The sequence below is a fragment of the Cryptomeria japonica genome, chromosome 1 (genome assembly GCF_030272615.1).
Source record: "Cryptomeria japonica chromosome 1, Sugi_1.0, whole genome shotgun sequence".
Lineage (NCBI taxonomy): Eukaryota > Viridiplantae > Streptophyta > Pinopsida > Cupressales > Cupressaceae > Cryptomeria > Cryptomeria japonica.
The window spans coordinates 349542345-349551202 of record NC_081405.1 but is presented as its reverse complement, the minus strand read 5'-3'; the positions used below and the strand labels follow the sequence as shown (position 1 = coordinate 349551202).

The window sequence follows — 8858 nt, the reverse complement described above, 5'->3', positions numbered from 1 at the left end:
GATTGGTATAAACACATGTTGCTCCCAGAGGGAGAAATTATTGTTTAAAGAAGATTGTTGGTTTTGGTATTTGGCACTTTGATGGTTTTTCCATCTTGTGTTGTCATCAATGCCAAAGGGGGGGATTGTTGGTATTTTGGTATGGTTTTGTCATTGATGTCAACACCTATTGAAAACTAGCACTTTGGAGATCCAACAACATTCATCGACAAGCAAGGAACTATTGCACAATTATTGGTATATGGTTCACCGGCAGGATATAATGTTCACCGGTACCTGGAATGATATGGAAGACACTTGGTAATGTTGAAGACATTGTGTGGATACTTTGTTTTGAAGAATTAATCATTGGTATATTCATATTTGCATATTTTCTTTTACCAACAAATAGGTCCAAGGTTATCTAGGGTTACACCGACAGGTTTATCTTTTCTAGATTAACATGGCACACTATGGAGATGATTTATTATTGTTGTAAATGCATTAAACCGACATGTTCAATCGGTTATTGCATCGGATATTATATTGTATGTAAAATGTTTTTATTGTAATATCTTGTAGAGCCGACCTACTAAAATTGGTCTTAGGGTATGGTATAAATGTAAGATCTTATTTGTAAGATCGAATGTGGAATGCGAAAAAGAATTGTGTGAAGGTATATGCGAGATTAAGCAGAGGTATACACAAAGACATCATTTGAAGGTGAAGCTAGGTTTTTGTAGAAGCATATCAACATTACATCGATATTGAATTCAGCATATGAAGATGCTATTTTGTGCAATACATTCTTATTCAATTTAACCATCCAACTGTAGTTAGTGTGACTCCCATTTTGTGTTTGAGCAGTGAGCTCTAGACTATTGGCCTTTATGCATGTGCATACCCCATTTATGTACACTTACTATCTGCAGTAGTATCATCTGATTGTGGGTAACGTTTCCCACCGTGGTTTTTCCCCTTACAGGGTTTCCACATACAAATATTGGTGTTATGTGTTGTGGATGACTTTATGTTTATGTTTCATGTATTAATCCTTACCGGTATAGAGATTTACTGTTAACACTGTCTATCGATATATTTAACTGGTTTACCGGTATTAAGCATTAAGCTGGTTAAATGGTTTTTGGTTTAAATTTATTAGACAACTAATTCACCCCCCCTCTCAGTTGTCTTTGGGACCTAACACAACCATCCTTCTTCCTTTCTAACTACATTCACCTCCTCTGCCTTATAGACTTTTGTGACCAAATTCTCCCTCTTATCTAAATTCGGTAACATAGCATCGAGAACATCTTTCCCCATTGCACCACAACACCCAACCTTCGAATTGGAGTTGTCTTTAGCATCCAAATTTTTACACTTTTTTACCAAATTAGTACTACTAACAACATTAACACTATCAGTAGTGATGTATCCAATTAGAACATAAACAAAACCATTAATGAAAGCATGAAAAGATACAAGAATGGATTAATTTTTCCTTCATATTATTTTTTTGCAATCTCCAACCATTCTACCTTTTTTTTTTGGTGAAAGGCTGAAGCTTGTAATATAATATATATTTAAAAATAGGAAATTACAATAACATTATGACAAGAAGAGGGGAGAGAAGACACCCTCAATGACCAAGGATTCCATTGAAGGAATCAAACATGAGCAACCACAAAGGATCCTCATTAATAGAGACAACCAATGAGCAGAGATGATGATAGACAATACAAAATCGACTTCAAACCTAGAGGAAACCATTTTGCCAAGCTACTAATACGCTGTACAAAACTGAATTCGAGCCGCAATGATAGAAAAGGACCCGCAAAAACAGAGGCTATATACCAATCAAGCTTTCTTCTGAGGGAGTTAAATCACTATTAGAGGCAATCAATGAGCAAAATTGAAGATAGCCAAAATAGGAACGACTACGATCCCAAAGGAGACCATTTTGCCAAATTGTATACACTATGCAGAACTGAATTCAAGCCACAATGATAATAAAGGTCATGCATAAATAGAGGCTATATACCGATTAATCTTTCTTCAGAGGAAGTTGCAAAGCCGTGAGGGTCAACATCTCATCTCTGTTGAGCAAAACCACAAAATCATTGCACACCATGGGAGATGATATAACGTTCCAAAGTTGTCGACAACTCATCCTACTTGTATAAGGCGGGGTGGACAAGAGACCTAATATACAACTTGCAAATGTCAATGGGCCAAGTAAGATCCATGAACACCAATGCAAACCATGATGCAACTTTTGGCTTGAAAATGAGAATAGATTTTGAAAGATATAAGCAATCCAAATTGTTTTTACACCCAGCTTGAAACAGGGAATAAAATTTTGGTGAAGCAAGAATCCCCGAACCTTGTGAAGAGGCTGCATCCCAAGCCATGGATGGATGATAGGAGAACTGAGCAAGGCACATAGCATGACTTTATGTCCTTGATAAACCTGTTAACTATAATAATCCCTGCAATAAAACACACAATATTAGTTATAAAATAAGTTAGACTGTCTACCACGAGATTGAAGTCTCTGCGATTCTGATAAGCAATCCTCCATTTTACATGGACCCTTTAAGTTACCCAATCCTCCTTAAAATGATCTAGCTGCATCTTCTGTCATTTAAGCATAAAGATATCAATCTTCTCTTATTTGTTCCTCCATTAGAAACTTTTCACCCATTACTAAGTCGCAACCTTTGTTAGCCATAAGATCTGCTAACTTATTTGCTTCTGTGTAGCTATGATGGACATAGTATTCCTCGAAATTCTAAAGCAATGCCCTGCTCTCTTGAATAATATAGTTGATATTCCATGTATCAGCATGAGAATTTTGCATTGCTGAAATGATATTCATTGAGTCTCCCTCAATAACCAATCTTTCTATCTTCAGGGATATAGCTATATTAATACCAAAATGAAGAGCCCTAGCTTCTACTAGATTATTCAATCTGTCTGGAATCTTTGCATAACCCACCCTAGGCACCTTTCCTTCATGATTCCAAATGACACAACCAACACCTGAAACTCCTTGGTTCTGTTGGCATATGATGAAGCGGTGATAATGTATTTTATCATTGATGTCAATAAGTGAACCGGTATGAATCGGTGTGAAGACTGGAAACGGCTATAGTCATCAGGATGGAGTGAACTGGTGTCGGGGTTCATAGTTTGACTACTGATTTGTAGTCTTAGTTCAGCTCGAGGGTTTCTGGTTTGGCGATCTGACTTGTGCGGTGCAACCGATGAGCTTCTGTGATGAGTTAGTTAAGAGATACATACGGATGAGATCGAGATGCCATGTCAGCTATGTGCATGTGAATAATCTCTTTGAGGATCTTGCGAATGAGGAGCGAATGCATTGAATGTCTACCTCAGGAATGTGTGTTTCTCTTAGCGGTGTGTGAAGAACACGTGATGGATTACTGATTTCCAGGTGCGTTGAAGATTGGATGATGCAGAATAACTTGAGATCTTTCTTAGATTTCTTTATTCTATGCAATTCATTTTAATGGTCAAGGACTGATGCCATCGGAGGGCTAGCAACTATCAAGTGGAGGGGGGCTAGCAAGCTCCAATAAACTCACTCGAATGAATGAATATATTAGTGGGGCTTCAGCACAACACTTCAATTCCCATGGGGATGGATTCCCATGAACATCCCGCAGAACTTCATAAATAATGATTAGATGTGCGCAACCATATTCATCATAAGAATACTGATTGATTGGGGTTATGCATGCATTCCACCTCCAATCACCCCATTTAGTGCATGGCTATATATTTCCACCCCACCCCTTTATAGGCATATGGGCGCAGGCGGCTCCACTTTTTTATCCCGTAACTCCTAGGCTTCTGGGGCGAGATCACCCGAAGTGGCCTTGCCCCTAGAACCTTCCCTCTCTAATCCTGAAGGGGGTTGTTCAGATCTATTAATAGTTGGATTATGGATTAGCTGTTTGCTCACTAGCTTTATAAAGCACAGAGAAGACTAGTTTTCTAGAAGCTTCTCGCTCGTACCTTTCGTCAAAAGGTGCTAGTCTGTAATGTTTGTTCATTAGTTTTCTTGCTAAACCAAGAAAACATTCAAAGATTTGTCCTACATTCATTCATGAAGGTACCCCTAATGGCTTTAATACCATGTCCATTGGTGTTCCATTCTGTAAATAAGGCATATCTTGCCTAGGCAAATTTTTTGAAATAATACCTTTATTACCATGCCTTCCAGCTACTTTATCGCCTACTTGTATTTTACGTTTTTGTAAAATATATACATGAACTTTTTCTACAATATCGCTGAGATAATCATCTTCCTCGAACTCCTGAAAGAATCTCACATCGATAACTCGACCTTTTACACCTTTTAAAAAAATTTCTTTTCTAGTAGGTGCCTTAATATCAAATAAAGCTTGTAATAATTTTCCTTCTGGAGTATTTAATAGTGAGTCTTCTTCTACTTTCAGTATCAATTTACCTACTAATACATCACCTGTTTCTATCCAAGATCCTATCATTACAAGGCTGTTTTCATCCAGATGAAGAAGTAGGTAAGCATCTAAATGAGATATTTCTCTAGTTATTACTTCAGGGCCCTGGTTCGTAAAATAAACTCCAATTTCATATTTTATGATCTGGAAAGAAGTAAAAATGTCTTGATATACCAGACGTTCACTAATAAGTATTGCATCTTCAAAATTGTATCCTTCCCATGGCATATAGGCCACTAAGATGTTTTTCCCCAAAGAAAGTTCTCCCCCTGCTGTAGCTGCACTGTCTTCTATAATTTGTCCCCTCTTTACATACTCCCCTTGGCGAACTTGGGGTTTTTGATGCATACAAGTATCGCTATTAGAACGTTGATAAGAATCAATTTTGTTTCTATATTTTTTTGAGCAACAGATGAAGTTATGGTGATATTTTCACCATCAATATACTTTATTTTTCCCCCTTGCTTAGCTATAGCTACACTTCCTGAATCTAGAGCTACTTGACCCTCCAATCCAGTTCCAACAATACACTTCTCAGGTTGAACAAGTGGAACTATTTGATGCTGCATATTAGAACCCATTAAAGCATGATTCACATCATTATGCTCAATAAAAGGAATAAGGCAAACTCCAACGAAAAAACATTGGGAAGGAAAAATACTTCTGAAATGAATTTGGTCCCATGCAAAAAATAAAAATTCTTGTTGAAATCGAGCTGGAGTAAATTGTTCCTCTGGAACCCCTTGATTTAATGCCAAATAATTTCTTGTAGCTATCCGACTGCTTGTAACTAAAAACCTAAATGTTTGGGGTTTAGGGTTGACGCTACTGACCTAATTGTTGTATATAAGGTCGATGATGTTTGTGATTGTTTGTGTTGGTAAATTTTGTATTTATGTCTGTGTGTTGGAGATTTGATACTTGCCAAACTAGAGTAAGGAGTCTGCAGAGTGTGATTGCAGAAGAGAGGAACTGAAAAGGATCTGCCTTAGCAAAGTAGTGCTTTTATTAGATTGAAGTTTTATCTGTTGACTTCTGACAATTTCAATAGAAAGAAAATCCCTTGATCGGGTAGCTTTAACAAGCTTGTTGCAAATCCTCTAACCAGGTGACTCAAGCTCATTGAGTTCTTTAAATCCTCTAGCGAGGTAACCTTTAACAAGGTTTATAGCCATCCCTTAACCGGGTGATCCCTAATAGGATTGGTTCCTAACAAAACCTTATTGTAAAGTCTTTAACTGGACTAGGCTCCTAACAAAGCGGACTTCAAAGAGTTCAAAAACAAGCTTGTGGTATTCATCCCCACCATGGTTTTTCCCATTTGGGTTTCCACGTGAAAAATCTATGTGTCATGGGCTATGTATTTTTCATGTGATGATTGAGTAGTTTTTGTTCAGTTGAATATGTATTCAAAGCTAATGGTTGTGATATTACTAATGCAACTCATGCATGATCAAACTGATAAAATAGCTATCTAGATTCAAGAATTGTTGGATGCTATTTGAAGTACTTTTGTTTTACCGGTTTAGCTGTCTGAAGTATTTCTGTTAACCAGTGTTGCTATGGTTAACTACAGTGGTATAGACAATCGGTTATCTGTGTTTAGAGAGTGTCAAAATATTGAAGCAAGTTTTTGTGTGTACAGTTTCACCCCCCGTCTTAGTACCAGTTAGGGTATTAGTTGTTCATCATTATTCATCAATTGGTATCAGAGCCTCCAGGTCCTCGATGCTATAAGCTTAACCGCTCAAGGCAAAAGATCTTGCTTTAATGATGAAGAGGGAAGGTCCTAAGTTCAATAGGGACAACTTCAAAATATGGAAGGACATAATGAATATTTATATCAAGAGTTTGAGTGCTCAACACTGGAGCTATGTTGAGAATGCCTATGTAATCCCTTTTGGCACTCTGACCGATGATCAGAAAAGAGAGATTCAAGAAAATGGGCAAGTCATGGAAGCCCTTATTAGCAGCCTATCCGATATTTAGTTCATTGATGTACAAGAAAAGGAAAATCCTAAGGATGTATGGGACACATTGGAAACCATTTATGGCAGTGATGAGCATGTCAAGAAGGCTAAGGAAGAAATCCTCAGAGGAAAATTTGAAGACATGAGGATGGTTGAAGGTGAGACCATTCAACAATATGGCATAAGGATCAAGACTATGGTTGGAGATATCAAGAGCACTGGTGGAACAATTGATGATACCACCATTGTCAGTAAAGTTTCGAGATCATTGTTACCAGTCTATGCAATCAAGGTTGCCTCTATCCAAGAGCTAAGGTCTATCGACAAAACAAAGGTATCCTTAGACTCTATTATTGCTAAATTGACTGCATATGAATTGCATGGCTATGATGGTAGCATTCACAAGCCTGAGTCAGCCTTCAAAGCCTTTGCTTCCTCTGCACCTACCAGGAGAGGAAAAGAGGTTAGCACTAGTTATGAATCTAGGCCAAGCATAGATATGGATGATGAGGATATTCTGACGGAGTTTGAAGCTCTTCTTTCCAAGAGACTTCCAAAAGGCACCAAAAAATACAGAGGTAAGCTTCCTTTGAAGTGTTTTTCTTGCAATAAGATAAGACATATAGTTTTTAATCGTCCTAACAATGATAACAAGGATAAATCCGAAAGGTTTAGAAAGTATAAAGGAGGAGGTAGGAGAAATTGTCTTGTTGCAGTGGATGAAGGTGTTACTAATGAAGAATCTGAGGATGAAGAGAGTGAGGACATAGTGTTTGTAGCTATCAAGGAAGAGGTCTCTAACCAAAAAGCCCTTGTATCTTGCATTGACAACTCTAATGAGTGGATCATTGATAGCGGGTGTTCTCACCACATGACTGGTGACTGGAGAAATTTTCTAACTCTGGAAGAATATGATGGAGGTGTTGTCCGATTTGGCAACAATGCACCTTGCATGGTAAAAGGAAAAGGATCCATCTCACTAAATGGAAAGAACAGTGTGGATGATGTCTAATGGGTGGAAGGCCTTAAGCACAACCTTTTGAGTGTTGCTCAGTTGAACGACAAAGGACTTATTCTGGAGTTCAAAGGTGGGGTCTACAAAATAATCGGAAAGAGTGGTGAACTTATTGCCACTGGTAAAAAAACCAAAGGAAACCTGTTTCAGCTGACTGCCCATATCAATTAGTGTCTGATCGTGAAAGTTGATGACAATTGGATATGGCATAGGAGACTCTTTCATATAAACTTTGATAATATAGTAAAGGCCAGTAAGATCAAGGCAGTAAGAGGGTTGCCTTTGCTGAACAAACTGAAGAATGCTTTGTGTAGAGAATGTCAACTTGGGAAGATGTCTTCCTCAAAATTCAAAGGTAAGTCTTTTTCAGCAGAGAACTTACTTGATTGAGTGCACAACGATCTATGTGGTCCAATGAAAACAAGAAGTATTCAGGGAGATCGGTATTTCATGATTCTTACCGATGGCTGCTCAAGAATGATGTGGTTCACATTCTTGAAAGACAAGTATGAGGCATTTGGAAAGTTCAAAGCCTTTAGAGCATTGGCTTAGAAGGAGAGTGACAAAAGAATAAAATGCCTTAGAACCGATCAAGTAAGTGAATTCACTTCTGATGAATTCAACAAGTACTATGAAGAGAATGACATCAAGAGGCAGTTTTTTGCCCCAAGGACACCACAATTGAATGACATAGCAGAGAGGAATAACAGGACTGTAGTGGAACCCATCAGAACTATGCTGATCCAAGGAAAGGTAGCTCGCACATTTTGGAGAGGAGCGGTAAGAACTGTAGTCTATACTATGAACCGGGTACTCATCAAGAAAGGTAAAGACAAAACCCCCTATGAGTACTAGAATGGGAGAACTCCTAATGTAAGTTATTTCAAAGTATTTGGCAGCAAGTGCTATATCAGGAGAGGTGAGCATCTGAGAAAGTTTGATGCTAAGTGTGATGAAGGAATATTTTTGGGATATTCCACTAAAAGAAAAGCTCTCAAGTGCTACAACAACAAGACTCAGAAAATTGTTGAGAGCATCAATGTCAGGGTTGATGAATTTCCTGAGGAACCTGAGGAAACCTACAGGAAGCAAGCGAAAGATGAACTAGGTGTAGTCTTTTGGGAACTGGTTGAGAAGGAAATAAGTTGCAAACACCAGAAAGACCTCAATGTTTCTATACCGGTAGAAGCTATAGTAGGAGAAGAAGAAGATGAAGTGGAAGAAGGAGAGGAAAAGCAAGCGGAACCAACTAGGTTCATTCCTAGGTATGTAAAACTGCATCACGATTCAAAGTAGATCATTGGAGACAAAGATGCAGGGATACTCACAAGGAGAAAGGTGAAAGAAAACTCCTGCATGATTTCAGAATTTGAGCCTAAGACCACT

General features: G+C 38.1%; 1 pseudogene; it reads right to left on the bottom strand.

Annotated features, from left to right (window-relative positions):
• Nucleotides 1-3944: 3944 nt before the first annotated feature.
• LOC131069092 (DNA-directed RNA polymerase subunit beta-like) overlaps nucleotides 3945-8858 on the bottom strand; it is a 77371-nt pseudogene continuing 72457 nt past the window's right edge.